General features: G+C 43.7%; 1 long non-coding RNA gene across 1 annotated transcript in view; it reads left to right on the forward strand.

The window, feature by feature from the left end:
• Nucleotides 1-3,281, forward strand: part of LOC137448646 (uncharacterized) — a 30,438-nt gene extending 27,157 nt beyond the window's left edge. The window contains exon 3 of the long non-coding RNA XR_010989170.1: nt 3,016-3,281. This is a non-coding gene — a long non-coding RNA (uncharacterized lncRNA). The remainder of the gene's footprint in view (nt 1-3,015) is intronic.
• The last annotated feature ends 9,836 nt before the right edge of the window (nt 3,282-13,117 follow it).

Here is a 13,117-nt window from a genome sequence, read left to right on the forward strand (position 1 = left end):
AACAGGTTGCCCAGGGAGGTGGTGGAAGCCCTGTCCCTGGATTTTTTTAAGGCCAGACTGAATATGGCTCTGGACAACCTGCTCTAGTGTGAGGTGTCCCTGTCCATGGCAGGGTGTTTGGAAGTAGATAATCCTTTAAGTCCATTCATTCATGACAATTCTGTGAGCTGATGATCCATGCAGCCCCATGAGGAGCACTTTACTACTTGCTTTGTGAAGAGCATTTATAGCAGCAATTTTTATGCATTTTGGCAGTTCTGCTTGGAAATCTCTTGGTTAAAACTAGGACAAAACCCAACCCTTGTGGCATTAAACAGCCCAAATCAAGACAGTAAAAGTCATACCACAGCCACACAAGCTTGTGTACAATGAAACGATGAGCACCACCAGAATACACTTTAAACATCTGTACAGCTGATTTGTTTGTAATCAGAAGGAATGAGATTCTTCACTGTTTTGCTTAAAACTGTTACTGCTGCCAAACACAATCATCCTCATAGCTCCATAGTGTCCACTGGACACTCTCCAGTATATCCCTGTCCCTCTTGAACTGGGGAGCCCAGAACTGGACAAAACACTCCAGATACGGTCTTGGCAGGGCAGAATAGAAGAGCACATCCCTTAGTGTCACTGCTGCTAATACATTTTGAAAACTGGAGACTGCAAGGCCTCACTTCCACTTCTATTTATCTTCTAATTTCTCTCTGTTGGTGAGCGATATGGATACTTCTGAATCACAGCAAGCACGTGTCCCGTTTCCCTGCTGCTACAATAATAAGTTAAGAAGTTACAGGCACAGACACCATCACTGACATTCAATTTGCAATATATATACACACACCTCATCTACCTCCTGTACCAGAGTGCACCTAGCAGCAAATGGATACAATTTAACCAAAGGGGTTTATTTGTTACCACAAATAAATGGAATAAGAAAGACCAAGTCAATTGCTACAAGCCTACAGTTAAGAAATGTTTGTGAACATGCATCTTTGCATCAAAACACATCTGAAGCACCTGGCAGAGGCCAAAGAGAGTACAGATGAAGCTGAACTGACTGATTGTCAGAGGCTGGTGTGCATCCCTCTATTTGTCAGGGCTTGATCCTAGCCTCGTGACATTAAACAACATCGAATTCAGACTAAAGGTTACTAAAGAACAAATCTCAGATCATCTTTCTCTGTATGAAGGCTTTGCACAGGTGGCCTAGGGGTGTAAGACAGCCATTTATGAGCAAAGGTGAAAGAAGCAGCAAAGAGTGCTTTAAGAGTATCTCTTCTTCAAGGAAATGACATTAATAAGTTCCCAGAAAGTAAAACAGGGCAGAGAAAAAGATAATAAACACTAGAGGCAAGCATGGCTTGTGTTCCTGAATCAAGACGAAAGAACAAAACTATCTGCCATAAGCTGTTTTCTTTTTTCTGCAGGAAAAACGTCAACATGTTCTTTGTAGACGTTCAGCTCCTTCATTTTTCCATCAAACATAGCTGAAGCTGACTGACTGAATGATCATCAGGGGAAAGGGAGGTCAGATTACAATATCCACAGGCACTGGCAGTCATTGTGTAACTGGCAGTGCCACATGCCTTGGGAAGCCAAAGCAGACTTTAGAAAACCATTTAAATTTTCAGGAACTGAAGGCTCCTCCTGAACTAACACATGATAAGAGCAGAGCAGAGTGAGTCATAGAGGAGGAAGACTTTGATGATCAAGACTGATTATTAAGAAAAGCAAAGTGCAAGCCAAGACCATGAAACTTGTCCTAGCTCAAAGCTAGGTAGGTGCTCAAGAAATGGCAAAGGAGTAGAAAACCCCAAAGAAACTGCCACCACAGAGCGGAATCCACCAGGGGAGAAGAAAGAGAGGAAGTGGAGGAGGCAAGTAATCGACACTGAAGCCTCAGTGTCCCAAACATCCTAACATTATGGACAGTTAAAATATTCCAGCAAAGGAGGACCGAGGAGTGATAGAACCTGTAGGCCATGACAATAGAAAATCAGATTAAAATGACAATTCTTTTTTTTATCATCATGTCCTGTCACTGATACATAACTAGGATTTAGCTGGACAGTAAGTCCTAGCCCCAAAGATCCAACATGAAGGGAAAGAAAATGATGGAGGAGGTCAGAACAACAGCAAAGTTGCAGTAGCAATTACTGCAAAGTCCTTAGAGTAAAGCAAACCCTATACTTGAACACACAGAGTGTGGCAATACAGCAGCAACATGTATCAGACAAAAAAAACCCCAAAACAAACAAACAAACCCCAAAGCATGCAAGCTATGAAATACAGTATGCAGGTGGAGTGGAAGCTTGTACAAGTCTTTAGCTCAGGAGAAATAATGACAGTCTATCCAAGTGTGGTGGTTTGAGCCTTAACTGGGGCTTAAAAGCTCAGATGGGGGCAAGGCTGAGGAATCCTCTTCCCCAACAGAGAGAGCAAAGGAAGGGAGGGGAGCAAATCCACCAAGAAATAATTTGGGTTCTGCTTGGAAGTAGAGGGGCAAAGAATTTTTCTTTAAACTGTATGTATATATACACAAACACACGTGTATTTATGTAACAATGACAGGCAGGGTTCACAAGGGTAAGGAACAAGGATGGATGGGAGAAGGAAAAGAAAAGGAAAAAAAATATGAGATACAGAACCAGTCCTTTGCAAAGTGTGGAAGCAGCAGGAAAGAGCAACGGCTGCAATTCTCCTCCCTCTTATACCCCTGCTGGACAAGGAGGGGGGGAAGTGGAACAGACCAAGTCAGTTTCCCAGGGGAGAAAACACCCCCCAGGGAGGGCAAAAAACTTCTCAAGGGCTGAAACGAATCCTGCCTTTGGAGAGAAGAATGAACTGGAGGACCACTGGGTCTTTCATTGTATGGTATGAGAATTTCATATTGAAAGATTGTTAAACCCATCACCTTCCCTCCATAAAACGTCTCTGGACTGGTTTCAGAGACCTGGGCTAGCTAGACAACATGGGGTTGGAGAACATTTTTACCATGCTGTATTATTTCCTTAGGTGAGGAAGACAGCCTGCAGCTGGGACAGTTATTGGACACTAAAGAAAGTACATCTGCCAACAGGCTCCAAGAACCTTCTCTGCTTCCAGAAGGTATCTCACAAGCTAGTTGCTTGGTGCTCTGCTCCTTGACATTTATGTGCTTGAGCAAAGCCACATCTGCTGTTTAGCAAAACATCACAATAAATGTAATTTTTAAGCATCATCTGCTGCTGTTCTGATGAGCTTGTAAGCACAATGTGCATTGTTTCAGTTTGCAGAAGGAAGTCCTGTTATGTGACAGCCAAATAGAGGCTGTCTCTTAAAATGCTGGAGGCTGGTGAAGAAAAGCAAGTGAAAAAGAAAATATTTACTGACAATAATACTTCCCTTTAATATCTCAACCAAAATAAATGGGCTTGGAGGCACATTCTAATTAATTAATCACTTCTCAATATTGCAAGCTAGAAAGAATATGAGCATGTTCATGCAATCCATTACATAACCTAAAAAGAAGTGAGAATACAGAATCATAGAATGAATCACAGATTGGGTTTGGGTGGAAAAGACCTTAAAGGTCATTGAGTCCAACCATTCTCCAACTCTGCCAAGGCTGGTGCTGAACCCTGGCCCCCAGCACCACATCTTTGCATCTTTTAAACACCTCCAGGGATGGGTATTCAACCATCTCCCTGGTGAGCCTATTCCAGTGTTTGAGAACCTTTATGGTGAAAAAGTTTCTCCCAATATCTGAAGGGAACTTGGGAAAAAAAAATATGAAAGAAATCACCAGGAAGCATTGTCTCTCATATTATTTCTTCCCCCCACCCCCTTTCTAATGAAAAGAAACCATAGTAAAAGGTGGACCAGTCTTAGGTGTGACAGCCTGAACTGCTAATAAACACTGTGTCTGGACTGTGCATTACATTCTGTTAGAGGTTTGGGGCTATACATCTAACAGAGAAACTGCAGTTTTCCTTGGGCTGATTGCAACAAATTGATCAAATCTGGGTCAAATTAAACCACTGGGAAGGAGAGGAGAAACCGAACCTCTCCTGAGGAAAACTGATGGTGTTCAATTGAGAGAAGCTTTTAGTAGACATTAGCCTGGAGCTCAAAATAGAATAAATCTGTGAACTCTCATTCTGGCTACTGCATAACATCTGGTTTAGTAGCTTATTATTCCTGTGTGGATTTGTCAGGTGTCAGAGAAGAACAACCAATTTTTGTCTAGTTCACTTGTTGCAGTGGCTATCTCTTGCCTTGGGTAAGTGTTCTTGGGGACTGTTGTGTTAGCATGGAGGCAAACAGGTAAAAAAAAACACTACCAGGGGGCTTCAAAGATTGAATCTTATGGTTTTGCTGGACTGACAAAAATCATGACAGAATGCTGCAAAATGGTTTCCTCTTAACAGCTCTTTACATCAAATTTGAATGGTTAAAGGGTTTTGATGAGTTTGGGACTCGTTGTTTTGGTTGGCTGTGGCAGGATACTGTGAGAAGAGCAGCACTATGGCACCATTTCATGGAAGAGCAGGAGTGAGAATGGGTGGTCCACATCCCACCGGCTCCTGTGGAGCTGCAAGGGGGTGTGAGAATGGCAAATGGAAAACAAGGTCCTGATTTCATTCATACTGCTGTTATACAAATATACTAACAAAGAGCAGAGGCTTTCAACCTCTAAAGCCAAGACAAAGTGACAGTGATCAAAGGCCTTTTCTGGGCTGGCTATTCAGTGAAAAGGGATGAGGGAAAGCTTCAGCAGAAAGACCCTGGCCAACAGCCTCCAAGTGACAGCAAAGTAATGAGCAACAGCTATACAATATTAGAGGAGTTTTGGGTACCTTACACATTCACAGGTTCTGCAGCACCACTCTGTGATAACTGCACACTTGAGCTAGGCTTGAAATCTTCAACCATTACTTCAGAGAGAGGAACAGGTCTTATCTGATCTGTCTCTTGGGATAGCAAGGTGACACTGGGCAGCCTGTTGCAGACTGATGCAACAAACTCCCCAAAGCTGTTAAATAGCGGATTCTGTGCTAGTTTGGCTTGACTTCAACAACCAAAAAAGTCTTCTACACCATTGGGAGCATTAGTGATCAGATTGAAGAAACCCAGCACAAGGGCCAGAATTATGGTATTTAGGTTAAGGCACTGAAGAATCCTACTTCTATACCAAAACATATGAGTCTACATCTAACCAGAGTGTTGCAGGTTAGAGCGTACAGCCAGAAAACTTAGAAGGGAAAAAATAGTCTTAAGGATAAACTTGAGTCAAAAGAGAAGGAGGAAAAAAACCCTACATGTATGCAAATTAGGGATTCTGGGAGACAGAGATGAAGGGACATATAAAAGCTACTTGACTGCTACTATAGACTTTGAGGGTTCCACTGTATATCTTGCAATACCTGGTGCTAGATTTCAATATGAATCTCCTTGAGACAAGATACAGTAAGAGAGTTCCAAATTGCTTCTTGCAAGAAAAAGCTCAAAGTTTGGATGAATCCCAAATGTGACCTCTGGGCCCAAACAAAAAGAACCATCTATAACCTGCAAGATGGATAAAAGGACCCATATAAAGGACAAACCAGCAGCAGTGTTGGGACTGGATATGCTGCAGGCTCCATTACTCTTTGTAGCATGCCTCTGGCTCAGAAATTCTCTAGAAGTGGAGTCACTGTCACTGGTATAACACACAAAGCCAGCTTTGCCTGGCTACCAATATCAAGCCCAAGGCAGGAAGACTCCAGCATCTTCCAACCATCCTTTAGACACTCTACATGTTTGCAAACATACCAAAAAAGTCTCTCTCCAATTTTTGTGCAATTTGTACCTCTGCATGAGGGAAGAGGAATTGTAAAGGCCGTTGCTCTGCTTTGCATGTGCAGGGGATTGCAACTTTGAAAAAGCTCAGTGAATTTGCTGAGGGATTCCTCATCACCCTGAAACTGAGAGAGCTCTCTTCTGGTGTTTGTAAGCAGACACACCACTATTTATTGTTAAAGGTGATATATTTGCCCTGTGACCTTAGAGCTCTGTCTGTTGTAACAAATCTAACAGTCGTTAGAATGAAAACTTTCCCTTCTGTCACAGCAGATGAAAAAGGAGAAATGCTGGCATTGCAAGACAGAGATTTAGCAATATACACCTGACAGCACACATTTATAAACAATACAGATAATATTTGCAGGCAAGCTAATTCCCTCAGTGTGTAAGTTGGTGTTAATCAGAGCTACAAACAGTTAGCAGGGGGGTTCTGTTTCACCACCTTTGATGTTTATGCATATTTGGAGAGCTGTTTTTAACAAATGAAGGCAGAGAAAGGTTATTTCAGGAACAGTGTGTTGTTTCTCATAAAGCCTAAGTAAGCAGTGCTGAGAGCAATTTGTGTGGAGGTGTTTATAACCTTTTATCCTAGCATTTTTTTACTACGGCTTTTATATTGATTCAGGAGTTTGATACCCAGCTGACACAATGAGGGCTGAGACAGTGGGAAAGCAGGTAGAAAACTATAAATGAAGGCCAGCTCAACAGTGGAAGCATTTGACTGACACTGTGAAGCTGCTCTCACTGAGAAAGGATGGGTTTTCTGACTTCTCTCTGGGCAATCTACAGCATCAAGAGAAGCGTGGCCAGCAGGTCAAGGGAGGTGATTCTCCCCCTCTACTCAGCTCTGGTGAGACCCCACCTGGAGTACTGTGTCCAGTTCTGGAGCCCCTATTACAAGAGAGATATGGATGTGCTGGAAAGTGTCCAGAGAAGGGCCACAAGGATGATCAGAGGGCTGGAGCACCACTCCTATGAGGACAGACTGAAAGAGTTGGGGCTGTTCAGTCTGGAGAAGAGAAGTCTCCAAGGTGACCTAACTATGGCCTTCCAGTATCTGAAGGGGGCCTACAGGAAGGCTGGGGAGGGACTTCCCAGGATATCAGGTAGTGATAGGATGAGGGGGAATAGAATGAAGCTGGAGGTGGGGAGATTCAGGCTGGAGGTGAGGAGGAGGTTCTTCACCATGAGAGTGGTGAAGCCCTGGAATGGGTTGTCCAGGGAGGTGGTTGGGGTGCTGTCCCTGTAGGTGTTTAAGAGCAGGCTGGACGAGGCTCTGGCCAGCCTGATCTAGTGTGGGGTGTCCCTGCCCATGGCAGGGGGGTTGGAACTAGATGATCCTTGTGGTCCCTTCCAACCCTGAGTGATACTATGATACTAAAATAGTGATGTTAAACCAAGTTTAACTAAGCATAGCAGAACAAATTGCTACTAGTTATTTAAGGTCCTATTGAAAACATTATGACTTTCTGTGATTCTGTCAAATGGAAAAATCCAAGATTCAGGATCCTCCCCTATGCTATGTTTTCTTCATATAGCTTTCAAATGTCATAAAATGTAGTCATCTATACAACTGAAGATTGATAGTTTAGTCTGTATTCCTGTAGACTAGGAATCTAGTTGCTGTTTTAATACCAAGAAATGTGCAACTAGTTCATAGTATCATAGTATCATTCAGGGCTGGAAGGGACCACAAGAATCATCTAGTTCCAACCCCCCTGCCATGGGCAGGGACACCCCACACTAGATCAGGCTGCCCAGAGCCTCATCCAGCCTGGGCTTAAACACCGCCAGGGACGGGGCTTCGACCACCTCCCTGGACAACCCATTCCAGGGTCTCACCACTCTCATGGTGAAGAACCTCCTCCTCACATCTAGCCTGAATCTCCCCACCTCCAGCTTCATTCCATTCCCCCTAGTCCTATCACTACCTGAGATCCTGAGAAGTCCTTCCCCAGCCTTCCTGTAGGCCCCCTTCAGATACTGGAAGGCCACAATTAGGTCACCTCGGAGCCTTCTCTTCTGCAGAGTGAACAGCCCCAACTCCTTCAGTCTGTCCTCATAGGAGAGGCGCTCCAGTTCATGTTTAAATATTAAGACATGTGCATCCTAATTGGAAGGAGAAGAATCCTGGTCAATTTTTTTGCTGGAATTGTCACAAAATTTTCCTTATTTGTGGAAAAAGGAGAATAGGGAAAGGTTATTAGCTAGTGTGAGATAGAGAACAGCCTGAAAATTAGGTGTCCAACTTGAAAGAATTATATGAAGTTCAAGATTGTACAACAGCCTTTCATAAATTAAACCATGAATTAAGATCCATTTAAAATAGTTCTCAGAGTTAATGGTAACCATATTAATCAAAAGGTTAATTCACTCTGAAGATGCTTACAATAAACCTCTCAGGCTCACGTCAAAATGCCCCACTCAGATGAAGCCCTTAAGAAACTGAACTACACAAGAGAAATTAACATTTTGATCAGGGGAGGGGGGAGAAGGAAAAGCAGGGGGGCGGGAGGGAAGCCACAAACCAAATACATCACTCCAGTGCGCTTTTCCCAGAGGCACTCTGAGAAAATTGGTTCCATCGTTTGCAATAAGAAATGTGTCTTTTAGAAAGCTGAGCCCTGTGGAATGCTGGACCAGTTACCTTAAAGCATAATGCTTCTAACTCATTCCTTTGTGCTACCAGACAACAAAAAGTTGGTAGCACACAAGACCCTTAATGGGAAGGTTGTGAGTTCAAGCCTGCAGTGGGCAGTGGTGTCCTCCCTACTCTAGTCAGGAGGTCTGCGGTGACAGGTTGGACTTGATGATCTTTGAGGTCCCTTCCAACCTTAGGAGTACTGAGTACTGAAAATCTCCTGGAAGGTGGGTGCAGCCTTCATTCCAACCACTGTAGTCTAAAATGGATTAACTAACGCTGACTTTCTGGTCACATTTCTGGATTATACTACAGACCACACTGTTTTAGAAACTGGGAATATGTTGCTCAAGTTTTGGTTTCTATTTAACACAAAACCCTCTTCATTTATTCTGAGGTTAATTCGTCACACACAGTGGCAAATTCTACCTCTGCCTTTGTTGATACAAGAAATCTGGCAGCTCTGATTCTGCATGCAAATGGATCTCTGCAAGAACAGGAGTCCTCAGAAATTATTTCAGGGCTGATTACCAGACTGGGTTGCAACTTCCTGACATACAAAGAAGAAAGATTAGTATGACATTTATTGCATCAAAACATTATTTATGTGTTTTGTTAAGAACAAAACCAAACCCCTGTGACTGGAAGAGATATTTTATGAATAGGGAATTTGGCCTGCATCAGGAATAGTGTGGCCAGCAGGAGCAGGGAAGTCATTCTTCCCCTGTACTCAGCACTGGTTGGGGCACACCTTGAGTCCTGTGTCCAGTTCGGGGGTCCTCAGCTTAGGAAAGATGTTGATTTTCTGGAACATGTCCAGAGAAGGGCAACAAAGATGGGGAGGGGTTTGGAGCACAAGCCCTGTGAGGAGAGGCTGAGGCAGCTAGGGGTTGCTTAGCCTGGAGAAGAGGAGGCTTGGAGACCTTATTGCTGTCTACAACTACCTGAAAATGGAGGTTGTGGCCAGGTGGGGGTTGGTCTCTTCTCCCAGGCAACCATCAACAGAACAAGAAGACACAGTCTCAAGCTGTGCCAGGGGAGGGTTAGGCTGGGTGTTAGGAAGAAATTCTTCCCAGAAAGAGTGATTGGCCCTGGGAGTGTGCTGCCCAGGGAGATGGCGGTGTCACCATCACTGGAGGTGCTTAAGAAGAGCCTGGATGAGGCACTTGGTGCCATATTTTAGTTGATTAGATGGTGTTGGGTGATGGGTTGGACTTGATGATCTTGAAGGTCTTTTCCAACCTGGTAAATTCTAAAGTTTTTAAAAGTGAAAGAAAACAAAGGCTCCCAAAGCTTTAATACAAAAATATTACCTTCAAAAATATTTGGGATGGGCTTGCCTATCCCGATTTTAGATGTTAGAATAATCTTTTCTTTCCTAAGTGTTCTGCCCTGGCAATTTATTTTTCTAATTGACAAATTAAAATAGAGAACAGGTCAAATTATCAAAACCTAATTTGTAGTGCAGAGATCACAGTGAGTAATCTCACTTAATTTAGTTCTAATCAATGTCTGAGCAACTCCATTATTACTATCATTGCGTTATTTATTTATGCTCTCTGTTGCTAAACTCTTCACCATAAAAGAGTCTTCAAAGGCAAAATTTGCATAAGCTGAGACATCTCTTACACCAGAGTTTTGCAAACAACCTCTCATACAAGTGAAGTAGCTTTCATGCAAGACAACATGAGATCATATCTTCTCTAGTGATACCAAAAATAAACGTTATCCTAGGTATAGGTGCTTCTTATTAATAGTGTCTAGATGAATATTAAGCAAAGGCTAACAAGATGAACAGATGGGCAGCGTCCAACGGCATGAGACTTAAAACATCTAAGTGTCAGGTTCTACACGTTGGCCACAACAACCCCATGCAGTGCTCTAGGCTGGGGTCAGAGTGGCTGGAGAGTGGCCAGGCAGAAAGGGACCTGGAGGTACTGGCCAACAGTAGGCTGAACATGAGCTAGGAGTGTGCCCAGCTGGCCAAGAATGACAATGGCATCCTGGCCTGTATCAGAAATAGTGTGGCCAGCAGGACCAGGGAAGTCATTCTGCCCCTGTACTCAGCACTGGTTAGGTCACACCTTGAGTCCTCTGTCCAGTCTTGGGCCCTCAATTTAAGAAGGATATTGAGACACTTGAATGTGTCCAGAGGAGGGCAATGAGGCTGGGGAGGGGTCTGGAGCACAAGCCCTGTGAGGAGAGGCTGAGGGAGCTGGGGTTGTTTAGCCTGGAGAAGAGTAGGCTCAAGAGAGACCTCATTGCTATCTACAACTACCTGAAGGGAGACTGTAGCCAGGTGGGGCTTGGTCTCTTCCCCCAGGCAACCAGCACCAGAACAAGAGGACGCAGTCTCAAACTGCACCAGGGGAGGGTTAGGCTGGATGTTAGGAAGAAATTCTTCACAGAAAGAATAATTGGCCATTGGAATGTGCTGCCTGGGGAGGTGGTGGAGTCACCATCACTGGAGGCATTTAAAAAGAAACTGGATGAGGCACTTAGTGCCATGGTTTAGTTGATTAGATGGTGTTGGGTGAGAGGTTGGACTCGATCTCGAAGGTCTTTTCCAACCTGGTTAATTCTATTCTATTCTAAGACATGAAAAGAAGCCATTAAAAATTTAGATCCCTCTATGCACCACTGGAACAAATTAACTGGTTTCAGGTGAAGAATGCTACACAGACCCAAGAGACAAACCAATGTACAGACTGTTTCACTTCTTACTGAAAAAAAAGGTTTAAAAAACAATTCCCTTGCTGCCTAGAAGTAACTTAGAGTAATTGTCTTTACTTCTACAACTGTATGACCACAAAGCTTTATGAGAGCACACACATCCAGCATGTTGTGAAATGATAACCAGGGATGCCTTTATAAATTCACATTGTGAAGTTTGGATATCCAATCAGCATAAAGTCTCATGTTGCTACAGAATTGAACCTGCAGGGTGATTATCTGGTTAGTCAGTCTGTGGCCTGTACACAATGTCCATGAACAGGCCACCGGGACGTGTTCTGATTTCTTCAGATTCAGCTGAAAGGAATTAATTGCAAATGTTTAAGTTGCAAAATGAAGGCTTTAAAATAGAAGCAGAAAGTCACCCCTTCAGCTGGCACACAAGAGCTGGGCTCTGGCCATAGAGCTGAGCGGTCTCCAGTTACGCAACTTTTCGAGTCCAAATCTGAAGACAGTGAGTGGTGGTGATGTGGAAATCAGCTCTCTTCATTCAAAAAGGCAATGCCAGAGTAAGCTTTGTGTTAATTTATGTGACAGAAAAATTACACATGCACTGGCTTTAAAATTACTGCTAGTGTTACATGGCATAATTATAGTGATGCCAAGTTTCTGCCAATCACTTGCCTTTTACAGTGTTCTCTGTGGGAAGAAGTAAACTCTGATGGCAGCATCTGGACTAATGGAGATCTTTTGGCAACTTCTGTTTTATTTTTGAATGAGTATTAATTTATAAGTAAGTGACACAGCTAAAGCAGAGGTAATTCCCTAGAACTTTGTCTTAATACGCACTGCCAGTCCTGCCTTTGAAACCACAGGGCATGCATCATAGCTTGTCTCCTCTCTGCCACAGATGAGCAGGGCTAGCAAGATGGAGCCATATTCATACATAAGCAATCCAGGGTAGGGATTTTTGTGGCATGCCCCATCTATGCAGTAGTGTCCTATGCTGTGTTAAATAACAGGCAATGTGTTGCTAAGAGAAATTTCCTAAGTTACTGCTGGCAGCTGTCCCCTATGGGAACAGCATCAAGATGGATGAAAAGGTACCTTTGCCAATTTAGCCAAGCTCAAAATGAAGACACTGGAGATGTGACCAAGAAATTATCAGGTGACACCACTGGCACATCCATCCAGCTGCCACAATCATTACAAGCAAGGTTTTTATGCAGAACTTACCAGAAAGATACTTGCTAAGAAAATAGATCATGAATTCTCAGTGGTCAGGTTAGGGAAAAGAAGAAAATAAGTCTTCTACCACACCCCTAGTCTACTCAAAGAAAGACTGCTGCAGAGGATGAAGCCCAGAATTTTATTACAGCTGATAACTGCCACAGAAAAGCAAAGCCAGAGCGAATAACATACACACACTCCAGAAACCAGAATCCAGCCGTGTAAGGGAAGGAGGTGTGGAATTTCTGTACACCTGCTGGTTTGGATGTAAATTCAGGTAGTGATAGGACTAGGGGGAATGGAATGAAGCTAGAGGTGGGGAGATTCAGGCTAGATGTGAGGAGGAGGTTCTTCACCATGAGAGTGGTGAGACCCTGGAATGTGTTGTCCAGGGAGGTGGTCGAGGCCCCGTCCCTGGGGGTGTTTAAGACCAGTCTGGATGGGGCTCTGTCCAGCCTGATCTAGTGTGGGGTGTCCCTGCCCATGGCAGGGGGGTTGGAACTAGGTGATCCTTGTGGTCCCTTGCAACCCTGAATGAAACTACGAAACTATGAAATTGACAGAGCCATTACACAAATGAAGGTTCCTTAATGCAGTACTGTTGCATTCTTTGTGTCTGTTAATGCATGCAACCATAACTGGCCCAAACTTGTTGCAGCCAAATGTTAACCTGGGGCAGCAGAATGTTATTTTTACATCACTGGAACAGATGTTCATTTCCAGTGGTGAGGAAGCGCCCTCTTAAGGGCA

This window comes from Melanerpes formicivorus, unplaced genomic scaffold (genome assembly GCF_026170545.1).
Source record: "Melanerpes formicivorus ecotype bairdi unplaced genomic scaffold, bMelFor1.0.p_v2 SCAF_25, whole genome shotgun sequence".
NCBI classification, from domain to species: domain Eukaryota; kingdom Metazoa; phylum Chordata; class Aves; order Piciformes; family Picidae; genus Melanerpes; species Melanerpes formicivorus.